The 13,462-nt window shown below is 44.8% G+C and overlaps 2 long non-coding RNA genes, 4 other non-coding genes and 1 pseudogene across 6 annotated transcripts; all 7 read left to right on the top strand.

Moving 5' to 3' along the window:
* Positions 1 to 2,064: 2,064 nt before the first annotated feature.
* On the top strand, positions 2,065 to 2,681 carry LOC122146068. Its single transcript, XR_006160754.1, has 4 exons — positions 2,065 to 2,119; positions 2,207 to 2,383; positions 2,481 to 2,542; positions 2,625 to 2,681. It is a non-coding gene; the product is annotated as an uncharacterized LOC122146068 (long non-coding RNA).
* LOC122146069 lies at positions 2,676 to 2,993 on the top strand. The gene is made up of 3 exons (XR_006160755.1): positions 2,676 to 2,714; positions 2,802 to 2,843; positions 2,912 to 2,993. It is a non-coding gene; the product is annotated as an uncharacterized LOC122146069 (long non-coding RNA).
* An 8-nt stretch (positions 2,994 to 3,001) lies between these two features.
* LOC122146067 lies at positions 3,002 to 5,086 on the top strand (annotated as a pseudogene).
* Positions 5,087 to 7,637: 2,551 nt separating this feature from the next.
* trnam-cau lies at positions 7,638 to 7,709 on the top strand. The gene has a single exon. It is a non-coding gene; the product is annotated as a tRNA-Met (tRNA).
* A 2,127-nt stretch (positions 7,710 to 9,836) lies between these two features.
* On the top strand, positions 9,837 to 9,909 carry trnar-ccu. Its single transcript has one exon. It is a non-coding gene; the product is annotated as a tRNA-Arg (tRNA).
* A 1,563-nt stretch (positions 9,910 to 11,472) lies between these two features.
* On the top strand, positions 11,473 to 11,546 carry trnar-ccu. Its single transcript has one exon. It is a non-coding gene; the product is annotated as a tRNA-Arg (tRNA).
* Positions 11,547 to 11,889: 343 nt separating this feature from the next.
* Positions 11,890 to 11,961, top strand: trnam-cau. Its single transcript has one exon. It is a non-coding gene; the product is annotated as a tRNA-Met (tRNA).
* Positions 11,962 to 13,462: the final 1,501 nt, after the last annotated feature.

Here is a 13,462-nt window from a genome sequence, read left to right as displayed (position 1 = left end):
ATAAGATGAAGAATTAAAAGGGCAAGTTAGCTGCTGCATAATAGCCCCAGCGGCCAAAAGGAAAATGCACTGGCGTTCCAAGCCTGGGATTGTGTGTTAGAGTCCAATCTGGAATCACTTACAGCAGAGTGGCGCAGCGGATGCGTGCTGGGCCCGTATCTCAGAGCTTGATGGATGGAAACCATCCTCTGCTAAGACTCTTTAACTTCAAGATGTGCCTAAATGCTTAAAAAAATGTGCAACATGAAAAGCTTGGTCCTCTCATAGTTGTTCATCCAGAAGCCTGTGTGTGTGTATTTTAAAGGCCTCCTGAATAAGATATAGAATTAAAAGGGCAAGTTAGCTGCTGCACCCTAGCCCCAGTGGCCTTATGGATAAGGCACTGGCCTTCGAAGCCAGGGATTGTGGGTTCAAGTCCCAGCAGGATTGATTTACAGCAGAGTGGCGCAGCAGAAGAGTCCTGGGCCCATAACCCAGAGGTTGATGGATGGAAACCTCTCTCTGCTTTTTCTTCTTTAACTTCCAGACATGCCTGAGTCTCCAATAAAGGGGCAGCATCCAAAGCCTGGTCATGAAAATCTTTGTCCTCTCTTTTTTTGTCATTCATCTAGAAGACTTGGTGTGTGTATTTTAAAGGCCTCCTGAATGAGATGCAGAATTAAAAGGGTAAGTTGCCTAACAGCCCCAGTGGCCTAATGGATAAGGCAAAGGACCCATACCCCGATGAGGCGATGGATCAACCTCCCTCTGCTAAGAGTTTTTAAGCTTCTAGACGTGCCTGAGTCCCCCAAAAAAGGGAACAGCAGGGGCCTGTTGCACAATTCCTGGATAAATGACTCAGCTGAGCTCAATAAGCCAAAACATGTGCGCGCTGCACAAAGACCAAGCCAGGATCACTCAAAGTGAAACCAATCCTGTATACCCACGGCTCACAGATCACAGATTAACTGATTTACCATGGCAACTAGAGCCGCGTACTTTTCCCCGTCGGAACCACAAATCCTCATGGAGGCATACGAGGAGGTAAAAGATATAATTAAGAAGAAAGGCAACACCGCCACAGTGATAAAGCAAAGAGAAAAAGCGTGGCAAAGTATTGCAGACCGCCTGAATGCGTAAGTAGTGCACAATTACACACACTCACCGCTCCGCTGAAACATCACAATTACAAATCAAATATTTAATTCACATCTCCAAAAAACGCAGTTGTACTGTAATTATGAAACGGTTAAATTTTTTTTATTGAAATGCACTGCATATATGAGTGAAATTGTGTAACGTAACTCCATCACACTGTATAAAGCTATGATATATTATTATTATTAAAGCCTTACATTATTATTTTACGTTACTACGCTCAGTACGGTTTAATCTTAGCCGTTGTACTCTGCTTATTATGCTGTCCACCGGTTTTTTTTGTGTTTCCCCTGCTTTTATTAATGTAAAGCAGCTTTGACAGAATGAAACAATTGTGAAAAGTGCTATATAAATAAAATTTTCTTGAATACATAGATGAGCTATAATAATGATCACTTTAATTTATATAGCGCCTTTCAAAGGACCCAAGGTCGTTTTTGCTCACTGCACTGCAAAAATGTCTTTCTTACTTAGTATTTTTGTCTTGTTTTCAGTCAAAAAAAAAATATCTAAAAAAAAAAATCTTAAATATTTTCTAGAGCAAAATAACCTAGGAAATAAGCAAAAAACTCTGCCAGTGAAACAAGAGAACTTTTCTAAAAGTAAGTGTTTATGGAAAAAGGTAAACTTATTTCAAGAGAATTTTTCTTATTATATTGACAGATATTTAAATTTTTTGCTTGTTTTAAGCACACATTTACTTGAAGTTTATATTTTTGGTCTAAACCTATACTTATTTTGCTAGGTCATTTAGAAAATCAAGAAAATACATCTTTAGTTTTTTTTTTTTTTTTTTTTTTATATTTTTGTTGAAAACAATACAAAAATACCAAGTCATTTTTTGTCAGTGTGACTCCATTAAATGTTCTTGTGATAAAGAAATGTGTGTGTGTGTGTGCGTGTGATGTAGATTAAACATGAACGGGCCCAAAACGGACATGGCAGCAGGTCAAAATCAAATACAAGAACATTCTGCAGAATGGTATGGTCCCTGACTAATATTTAACAAAGCACAAGCATATATTGTACCCAGAAGGTGCCTGCTCACACATTGTCTGTACTGTTTTAGCAGTGAAAAAGAATACCCACAGACAAGGCACGGGTGGTGGGTCACCAAAGGCTGACCTTACCCCAGCAGAGGACATGGCCTTGGAGCTAAATAAAGGCAGGCCCGTCTTAGAGGGGATCCCTGGGGGGAAAGAGACGAGCATAGGTTCCTCCCAAGATGCCACCCGCTTCATTCAAGGTATGTCCTTCCATCTCTACATGGAATACAACCACATTCAATATTGATGAATCAATTTGGACTGTCCCTGACTTTGGTTTTACCTATTGCCTTGCAGTGTCTGGCAGCACTGTGTTCCTGTTAGAGCCACCAGCACAAGCACCAGACGATGCTGATCCAGTGAGTACTCCATCAAAGGCATACTGTAGGCCTGGCATGTCTTGTCTACTAGCTTCAATATGAATCCGATTAAATGTGATAGGGTGAAAGCCCCAGTGCAGCAGCAACAGCACATGATGGAGACGATGATGAGGAGGAGGAGACCATCTCTGTGGATTCCAGAAGGCATGAGGTATCATGTTAAGACTGTGAAAGTACTATTTACTCTACAATGGTGAGGAGTCCTCATCAAAATCAAAAAATCTAATTTCTTTTACAGGACCCAGATGCTATACAGTGGGAAAACCAGCCTGGCAACATAGTGCGTATTAGTAAAAGGACACCACATCCTGCCAAATTCCAGCTGCGCTAATTGTATTGTGTTCACAGAGCTCACAAGCTATCAGAAAGTTGTATGGCAACCACCTCCGGTGCCAAATAGAACTGGCAGACATAGACATTCAGTACAAGAAGAAAAGATAGAAAATCTTGCACTGGAGTCCGAAATAAAAAAGAGGACAATTAGGAAACTGGACCTTGAAATAAAAAAACTTGAGAGGGAGGTGAGATATGCCTTCAATGTACACTGTATGCTAACTGTAACACAAATGTATTAATCATTATTTTTCTTTCCTCCCCCAGCTCCAAGAAGATGACACAGCTCAAAATAAAAATTAGGTATATTCTCGTAAAGTCAAGTGAGCCATGACATATGAGCTCTTATTGTGAGCACACAGGACGGAGGCATCTTTTCTAAGGTATTTTTTATTTTCACAGCAATCAGTACAACCAAGTCATCGTTATAAGGCACCGGCCTCTTTTTCCCACTCCCCCAGCACCAGGTGTGGCCACTAGCCTATATGAAGGCCCAAAATTGTGTGTTCCTTTCTGCTCTGACAATGGCATGCCCATTCTTGCGAGATGTGGTGGATGAAGAAGCACTTGTGCTGAGGAGAGCCTTCAGGCGAGAAAGGGTCTTCAGGGACCGGTTGGACCCACTGGCCTTCCCTGATGACCATCTATATGAAAGATACAGGTTTTCTGCAGATGGCATCCGGTATCTATGCAGACTACTGGGTCCCAGGATTAAGCACCGCACTGCACGGAGCCATGCACTGAGTGTGGAGCAAATGGTTTGTGTGGCCTTGCGCTTTTTTGCTAGTGGAGCCTTCCTGTACTCAGTGGGATGCAGAACAGCTGAACAAGGCCACAATTTGCCGCACAATAAGGAGTGTGTGTCTGGCTATCAAAGCATTAGCAGATGTCTTCATCTCCTTCCCTGGCCACAGAAGACTCTGTGACATGAAAGAGGAGTTCTATAGGATTGCAGGTAAGAGGATCTACAAATTACAGGACAACTGTTAACACATAGTAGGATACTCATTACTTTGTGTGACAGGTTTCCCCAATGTCATTGGTGCAGTGGACTGCACACACATAAGGATAAAAGCCCCCTCAGGTGCCCATGAGGCCGATTTTGTGATAGGAAATCCTTTCACAGCATTAATGTTCAGGTGAACATAACTTTTTGATATTGTCCATTGACGAACACTCTGCATTGCCAATGATGTGCATTGATTGGTGTAATATTCCTCATCTTATGATTTCAGATGGTCTGCAATGCTGACTGTGTGATCAGCAATGTTGTGGCAAAATGGCCTGGCTCAGTCCATGACTCCAGAATCTTTCGGGCCTCTGAAATCTATCAGTGCCTATCACAAGGTAAGCCACACAACCCCTATTTATAACCATCATGGCTGTGTCAATATCACTGTGTTTATGAGGTAGTAATGATGAGATTTTGTGTTGACAGGTGAATTCTCTGGTGTGTTTGCTGGGAGACAGGGGGTATGGCTGCCAGCCTTTTCTCCTGACACCTTTCACAGACCCCCAGGAAGCACAGCAGGCCTACAACCATGCCCATGCCAGGACCAGGGCCAGAGTTGAAATGACCTTTGGCCTCCTGAAGGCACGCTTTCACTGCCTTCACAAATTAAGGGTCAACCCTGTTAGGGCATGTGATATTACTGTGGCTTGTGCTGTCCTCCACAATGTGGCCTGCCTGAGGAAGGAGAGGGCCCCCAGAGTGCCACCAGCCATGGACTGGGACAATCCGGCAATCTTTCCCTGATGACGACAGTGGTCGGCTGCTGAGGGACCAATATGTGTTGAATTATTTTAGTTAGTATGTGTGCTTTCAATTTAGGTAAAAAATGTCCTGCTGTGGCAGAGGGAATAGGTTTTTTTTGGGTTGGTTTTTTTACGAATTTGGCCTCTTATGATGTTTGTGCGGTATACTGTGTGTAATACAAGGCTGCAGGGAGGCTACTGCATCCATTCATTTGTCTGTTCAGTTGATGTGTATGGATTTGTTCTGCATTTATTTTAGTGTGCAGACATGCAGGGTGTGTTATATACAGACCTTTTGAATGTGTATGTATCATTTTGTATAATATGCTTTGATTCTGTGCTTTCCATCTTGTAGAGTCACTGTGACTTCAGTTTCGAAAGGAGCTGATAGTTTACCTGCTTTTTGTCCTTATTCAATAAAGGAACATAATGTTACACATTGTGTTTTTATATTCATATGGAATGTGTATTTGTTTATATGACAGAGTACTAGGGCCCCACTGAGGAAAAAGGATAAAGTCATAAATTTATGAGGCTGGTTCTTTCTGCAGAAAAGCAACATTCTTTTTACAGTTTTGATAGTTATGACAATGTGATACTTCATATTCTGGCACATCAGCATGTCTCAGTTTATGAAACCATACTGAAGTACAATTTCACGAAACGCCCCACATCTGTCATTTTAACAACTGTCTCCTCCTTTAAAACAACTGGTTACAATATTATGACTTGTCTTTTTTTCCCTCTGTGGCCCTAATATTCTATCATTTTATATATAGCCTTATAGTCTATGGGAAACTGTAAATTATCTAATGATAGCAACATCATCTAAAAATCATTATTTATCCAAAATGATTGAAATTAATGATCACAAATGTGTTAAATAATGACAGTGGGTCTAGTTATATGTGATAACAATGTATAGTGAGCAGTGAAATAACTATTGGTGTTTCCATTTGTGGCGACTGCTGACTGACATTAGGGATGAGATTAAATAGATCCTGGAATTTAGCCTGGTCTGGAGCAGGCTAGCTCCACAGAATAAATCTCCATGGTAATTTATACCATAACATATCCTCCTGCCCCCTATCCAGCTTTGGTGCAACCGGATTAGGGATCAATTGAGCCAGGATCACCAAGATATCCTGGCTTAATCCCTTATCCTACTTTTGTGCAACAGGCCCCTGGTCGTGAAAAGCTTGGTCCTCTCATAGTAGTTGTTCATCCAGAAGAATCTGTGTTTGTATTTTTAAAGGCCTCTCAAACAAGATGTAGAATTAAAAGGGCAAGTTAGCTGCCACAAAACAGCCCCAGTGGCCTAATGGAAAAGGCACTGGCGTTTTAAAGCCGGGATTGTGTGTTTAGAATCCAATCAGGGATCACTTACAGCAGAGTGGCGCAGCGGAAGCGTGCTGGGCCCATAACCCAGAGGTCGATGGATCGAAACTATCCTCTGCTAAGACTTTTTAACTTTGAGACGTGCCTAAATGTTTAAAAAAAGGGGCAACATCCACAGCTTGGTCCTCTCATAGTAGTCATTCATCCAGAAGACTGTGTGTAAGTATTTTTAAAAGCTTCCTGAATAAGATGAAGAAGTAAAAGGGCAAGTTAGCTGCTGCATAATAGCCCCAGCGGCCTAAAGGAAAATGCACTGGCGTTCCAAGCCTGGGATTGTGTGTTAGAGTCCAATCTGGAATCACTTACAGCAGAGTGGCGCAGCGGACGCGTTCTGGGCCCGTATCTCAGAGCTTGATGGATGGAAACCATCCTCTGCTAAGAGGTTTTAACTTCTAGAAGCGCCTGAGTGCTTAACAAAAGGGGCACAGCTCGGTCCTCTCATAGTAGTCGTTCATCAAGAAGGCTGTATGACGTTTTTTTAAACCTGTCTTCTGATTAAGATGGAGAATTAAAAGGGCAAGTTAACTACTGCATAGCAGCCCCAGTGGCCTAATGGGTAAATCCCAGGCCTCCTATTCCAGGTGGTGTGGGTTCGTGTCCCACCTGCAGTGTTTTACAGCAGAGTGGCGCAGCGCAGGTGTGCTGGGCCATAACCCAGAGGTCGATGGATCGAAACCATCCTCTGCTAAGAGTTTTTAACTTCTAGATGCGCCTGAGTCCCCAAAAAAGGGGCAACATCCACTGTCTGGTCGTGAAAAGCTTGGTCCTCTCATAGTTGTTCATCCAGAAGACTCTGTGTTTGTATTTTAAAAGCCTCCTGAACAAGATGTGGAATTAAAAGGGCAAGTTAGCTGCCACAAACAGCCCAGTGGCCTAATGGAAAAGGCACTGGCGTTCTAAGCCACGGATTGTGTGTTAGAGTCCTATCTGGGATCACTTACAGCAGAGTGGCGCAGCGGAAGCGTGCTGGGGCCCATAACCCAGAGGTCGATTGATCGAAACCATCCTCTGCTAAGACTCTTTAACTTCAAGATGTGCCTAAATGCTTAAAAAATGTGCAACATGAAAAGCTTGGTCCTCTCATAGTAGTCGTTCATCCAGAAGCCCGTGTGTGTGTATTTTAAAGGCCTCCTGAATAAGATATAGAATTAAAAGGGCAAGTTAGCTGCTGCACCCCAGCCCCAGTGGCCTTATGGATAAGGCACTGGCCTTCGAAGCCAGGGATTGTGGGTTCAAGTCCCAGCAGGATTGATTTACAGCAGAGTGGCACAGCAGAAGAGTCCTGGGCCCATAACCCAGAGGGTGATGGATAGAAACCTCTCTCTGCTGTTTCTTCTTTAACTTCCAGACATGCCTGAGTCTCCAATAAAAAGGGGCAGCATCCAAAGCCTGGTCATGAAAATCTTTGTCCCCTCTTTTTTGTCATTCATCTAGAAGACTTGGTGTGTGTATTTTAAAGGCTCCTGAATGAGATGCAGAATTAAAAGGGTAAGTTGCATACTGCCTAACAGCCCCAGTGGCCTAATGGATATGGATCTGTGCTCCTAAGCCAGGGATTGTGGGTTCGAGTCCCATCTCGGTGGTCTACAGCAGAGTGGCGCAGCGGAAGCGTGCTGGGCCCATAACCCAGAGGTCGATGGATCGAAACCATCCTCTGCTAAGAGTTTTTAACTTCTAGACGTGCCTGAGTCCCCAAAAAAGGGGCAACTTCCACAGCCTGGTCGTGAAAAGCTTGGTCCTCTCATAGTAGTTGTTCATCCAGAAGAATCTGTGTTTGTATTTTAAAGGCCTCACAAACAAGATGTAGAATTAAAAGGGCAAGTTAGCTGCCACAAAACAGCCCCAGTGGCCTAATGGAAAAGGCACTGGCGTTTTAAAGCCAGGGATTGTGTGTTAGAATCCAATCAGGGATCACTTACAGCAGAGTGGCGCAGCGGAAGCGTGCTGGGCCCATAAACCCAGAGGTCGATGGATCGAAACCATCCTCTGCTAAGAGTCTTTAACTTCTAGACGTGCCTGAGTCCCCAAAAAAAGGGGCAACTTCCACAGCCTGGTCGTGAAAAGTTTGGTCCTCTCATAGTAGTTGTTCATCCAGAAGAATCTGTGTTTGTATTTTTAAAGGCCTCACAAACAAGATGTAGAATTAAAAGGGCAGTTAGCTGCCACAAAACAGCCCCAGTGGCCTAATGGAAAAGGCACTGGCGTTTTAAGCCAGGGATTGTGTGTTACAATCCAATCAGGAATCACTTACAGCAGAGTGGCGCAGCGGAAGCGTGCTGGGCCCATAACCCAGAGGTCGATGGATCGAAAACCATCCTCTGCTAAGACTTTTTAACTTTGAGACGTGCCTAAATGCTTAAAAAAAGGGGCAACATCCACAGCTTGGTCCTCTCATAGTAGTCATTCATCCATAAGACGGTGTGTAAGTATTTTTAAAAGCTTCCTGAATAAGATGAAGAATTAAAAGGGCAAGTTAGCTGCTGCATAATAGCCCCAGCGGCCTAAAGGAAAATGCACTGGCGTTCCAAGCCTGGGATTGTGTGTTAGAGTCCAATCTGGAATCACTTACAGCAGAGTGGCGCAGCGGACGCGTTCTGGGCCCGTATCTCAGAGCTTGATGGATGGAAACCATCCTCTGCTAAGAGGTTTTAGCTTCTAGAAGCGCCTGAGTGCTTAACAAAAGGGGCACAGCTCGGTCCTCTCATAGTAGTCGTTCATCAAGAAGGCTGTATGACGTTGTTTTAAATGTCTCCTGATTAAGATGGAGAATTAAAAGGGCAAGTCAACTACTGCATAGCAGCCCCAGTGGCCTAATGGGTAAATCCCAGGCCTCCTATTCCAGGTGGTGTGGGTTCGTGTCCCACCTGCAGTGGTTTACAGCAGAGTGGCGCAGCGCAAGTGTGCTGGGCCCATAACCCAGAGGTCGATGGATTGAAACCATCCTCTGCTAAGAGTTTTTAACTTCTAGATGCGCCTGAGTCCCCAAAAAAGGGGCAACATCCACTGTCTGGTCGTGAAAAGCTTGGTCCTCTCATAGTTGTTCATCCAGAAGACTCTGTGTTTGTATTTTACAAAAAGCCTCCTGAACAAGATGTGGAATTAAAAGGGCAAGTTAGCTGCCACAAAACAGCCCCAGTGGCCTAATGGGAAAAGGCACTGGCGTTCTAAGCCACGGATTGTGTGTTAGAGTCCTATCTGGGATCACTTACAGCAGAGTGGCGCAGCGGAAGCGTGCTGGGCCCATAACCCAGAGGTCGATGGGATCGAAACCATCCTCTGCTAAGACTCTTTAACTTGAAGATGTGCCTAAATGCTTAAAAAAATGTGCAACATGAAAAGCTTGGTCCTCTCATAGTAGTCGTTCATCCAGAAGCCTGTGTGTGTGTATTTTAAAGGCCTCCTGAATAAGATATAGAATTAAAAGGGCAAGTTAGCTGCTGCACCCCAGCCCCAGTGGCCTTATGGATAAGGCACTGGCCTTCGAAGCCAGGGATTGTGGGTTCAAGTCCCAGAAGGATTGATTTACAGCAGAGTGGCGCAGCAGAAGAGTCCTGGGCCCATAACCCAGAGGTTGATGGATAGAAACCTCTCTCTGCTGTTTCTTCTTTAACTTCCAGACATGCCTGAGTCTCCAATAAAGGGGCAGCATCCAAAGCCTGGTCATGAAAATCTTTGTCCCCTCTTTTTTGTCATTCATCTAGAAGACTTGGTGTGTGTATTTTAAGGCCTTAAGGCCTCCTGAATGAGATGCAGAATTAAAAAGGGTAAGTTGCCTACTGCCTACACAGCCCCAGTGGCCTAATGGATAAGGCACTGGCCTCCTAAGCCAGGGATTGTGGGTTCGAGTCCCATCTGGGGTGGTCTACAGCAGAGTGGCGCAGCGGAAGCGTGCTGGGCCCATAACCCAGAGGTCGATGGATCGAAACCATACTCTGCTAAGAGTTTTTAACTTCTAGACGTACCTGAGTCCCCAAAAAAGGGGCAACTTCCACAGCCTGGTCGTGAAAGGGTTGGTTTTCTCATAGTAGTTGTTCATGCAGAAGAATCTGTGTTTGTATTTTAAAGGCCTCACAAACAAGATGTAGAATTAAAAGGGCAAGTTAGCTGCCACAAAACAGCCCCAGTGGCCTAATGGAAAAGGCACTGGCGTTCTAAGCCACGGATTGTGTGTTAGAGTCCAATCAGGGATCACTTACAGCAGAGTGGCGCAGCGGAAGCGTGCTGGGCCCATAACCCAGAGGTCGATGGATCGAAACCATACTCTGCTAAGAGTTTTTAACTTCTAGACGTGCCTGAGGTCCCCAAAAAAAAGGGCAACTTCCACAGCCTGGTCGTGAAAAGCTTGGTCCTCTCATAGTAGTTGTTGTTCATCCAGAAGAATCTGTGTTTGTATTTTAAAGGCCTCACAAACAAGATGTAGAATTAAAAGGGCAAGTTAGCTGCCACAAAACAGCCCCAGTGGCCTAATGGAAAAGGCACTGGCGTTTTTTAAGCCAGGGATTGTGTGTTAGAATCCAATCAGGGATCACTTACAGCAGAGTGGCGCAGCGGAAGCGTGCTGGGCCCATAACCCAGAGGTCAATGGATCGAAACCATCCTCTGCTAAGACTTTTTAACTTTGAGACGTGCCTAAATGCTTAAAAAAAGGGGCAACATCCACAGCTTGGTCCTCTCATAGTAGTCATTCATCCAGAAGACTGTGTGTAAAGTATTTTAAAAGCTTCCTGAATAAGATGAAGAATTAAAAGGGCAAGTTACTGCTGCATAATAGCCCCAGCGGCCTAAAGGAAAATGCACTGGCGTTCCAAGCCTGGGATTGTGTGTGTTAGAGTCCAATCTGGAATCACTTACAGCAGAGTGGCGCAGCGGAAGCGTGCTGGGCCCGTATTTCAGAGCTTGATGGATGGAAGCCAAAACCATCCTCTGCTAAGACTCTTTAACTTCAAGATGTGCCTAAATGCTTAAAAAAAATGTGCAACATGAAAAGCTTGGTCCTCTCATAGTTGTTCATCCAGAAGCCTGTGTGTGTGTGTATTTTAAAGGCCTCCTGAATAAGATATAGAATTAAAAGGGCAAGTTAGCTGCTGCGCCCTAGCCCCAGTGGCCTTATGGATAAGGCACTGGCCTTCGAAGCCAGGGATTGTGGGGTTCAAGTCCCAGCAGGATTGATTTACAGCAGAGTGGCGCAGCAGAAGCGTGCCTGGCCCATAACCCAGAGGTCTGATGGATGGAAACCTCTCTCTGCTGTTTCTTCTTTTAAACTTCCAGACATGCCTGAGTCTCCAATAAAGGGGCAGCATCCAGAGCCTGGTCATGAAAATCTTTGTCCTCTCTTTTTTGTCATTCATCTAGACGACTTGGTGTGTGTATTTTAAAGGCCTCCTGAAGTGAGATGCAGAATTAAAAGGGTAAGTTGCCTAACAGCCCCCAGTGGCCTAATGGATAAGGCACTGGCCTCCTAAGCCAGGGATTGTGGGTTCGAGTCCCATCTGGGGTGGTTTACAGCAGAGTGGCGCAGCGGAAGCGTGCTGGGGCCCATAACCCAGAGGTCGATGGATTGAAACCATCCTCTGCTAAGAGTTTTTAACTTCTAGATTCGATTTGCCTGAGTCCCCAAAAAGGGGCAACATCCACTGTCTGGTCGTGAAAAGCTTGGTCCTCTCATAGTTGTTAATAAAGGGGAATCTTTGTTTGTATTTTAGTGGAAAGCTTGGCACAAGATGTGGAATTAAAAGGGCAAGTTAGCTGCCACAAAACAGCCCCCAGTGGCCTAATGGAAAAGGCACTGGCGTTCTAAGCCACGGATATTGTGTTTTAGAGTCCTATCTGGGATCACTTACAGCAGAGTGGCGCAGCGGAAGCGTGCTGGGCCCATAACCCAGAGGTCGATGGATCGAAACCATCCTCTGCTAAGACTCTTTAACTTCAAGATGTGCCTAAATGCTTAAAAAAATGCCTGGGCAACATGAAAAGCTTGGTCCTCTCATAGTAGTGCGTTCATCCAGAAGCCTGTGTGTGTGTATTTTAAAGGCCTCCTGAATAAGATATAGAATTAAAAGGGCAAGTTAGCTGCTGCACCCCAGCCCCAGTGGCCTTATGGATAAGGCACTGGCCTTCGAAGCCAGGGATTGTGGGTTCAAGTCCCAGCAGGATTGATTTACAGCAGAGTGGCGCAGCACAAGCGTGCTGGGCCCATAACCCAGAGGTCGATGGATCGAAACCATCCTCTGCTAAGACTTTTTAACTTTGAGACGTGCCTAATGCTTCCAAAAAAGGGGCAAACATCCACAGCTTGGTCCTCTCATAGTAGTCATTCATCCAGAAGACTGTTGTGTAGAGTTGGTGTAAGTAAAAGCTTCCTGAATAAGATGAAGAATTAAAAGGGCAAGTTAGCCTGCTGCATAATAGCCCCAGCGGGCCTAAAGGAAATGGGCACTGGCGTTCCAAAGCCTGGGCCCTTGTGTGTTAGAGTCCCATCTGGAACACACTTACAGGCAGAAGTGGCGCAGCGGAAGCGTGCTCGGGCCCATAACCCAGAGGTTGATGGAGATCGAAACCATCCCTCTGCTAAGACTTTTTAACTTTGAGACGTGCCCTAAATGCTTAAAAAAAAGGGGCAACATCCACATTCTGGTCCCTCTCATAGTGAGTCATGCCTTCAATCCAGAAGACTGTGTGTAAGTTATTTTAAAGCTTCCTGAAATACCGATCTATAAATTTTCATAAAGGCCAAGTTAGCTGCTGGTTTGTGATTATCCCCAGCGGCTAGAAGGAAAATGCACTGGCGTTTCCAGCCTGGGAGTTAGTTTTGTTAGAGTTCCCATCTGGGGAGATCAGTACAGTCAGATCAGTGAGCGCGAGCGGAAGCCTTGCTGGGCCCGTAACGCTACCGAGCTTGATGGATGCAACCAACCATTGTTTGCTAGAGCATGCTCTAACGTCAAGAGGTGCCGTGCGACAAAAGCTTAAAAAATGGCAACCATCGGAAAAAATACTTAAATGGTCATCTCACTAGTGTGTTTCATGGCCATAGATGCCTGTTGCCTGTTGTGTATTTTAAAAGGCCTTCCTGAATTAAGATATAGAATTAAAAGGGCCTAGTTAGCCTCTGAACCTAGCCCCAGTGGCCGTATGGAATAAAGCACTGGGCCTTCGAAGCCAGGGATGTGTGGGTTCAAGTTCTCAGCACGAATTGATATTTACAGTCAGAGTCGCTCTTCAGCAGAAGAGTGCATGGGCCCATTCATCGAAGACTGTGTGCTGTATGGGAACCTTATTCTGCAAGGCTCTTCTGAACTTTCTAAGAGAAGCCTAAGTCTATCAATACGTTCGTGGCAGATCCAGAGTTTATTTGCCCTGACAAGAAAATTATAATCCTTCCCAGCTCGTCGTCATTAAATGGAACAAGACTTG

Source organism: Cyprinus carpio, chromosome A9, assembly GCF_018340385.1.
Source record: "Cyprinus carpio isolate SPL01 chromosome A9, ASM1834038v1, whole genome shotgun sequence".
Lineage (NCBI taxonomy): Eukaryota > Metazoa > Chordata > Actinopteri > Cypriniformes > Cyprinidae > Cyprinus > Cyprinus carpio.
This window is presented reverse-complemented; position numbering and strand designations above follow the sequence as displayed.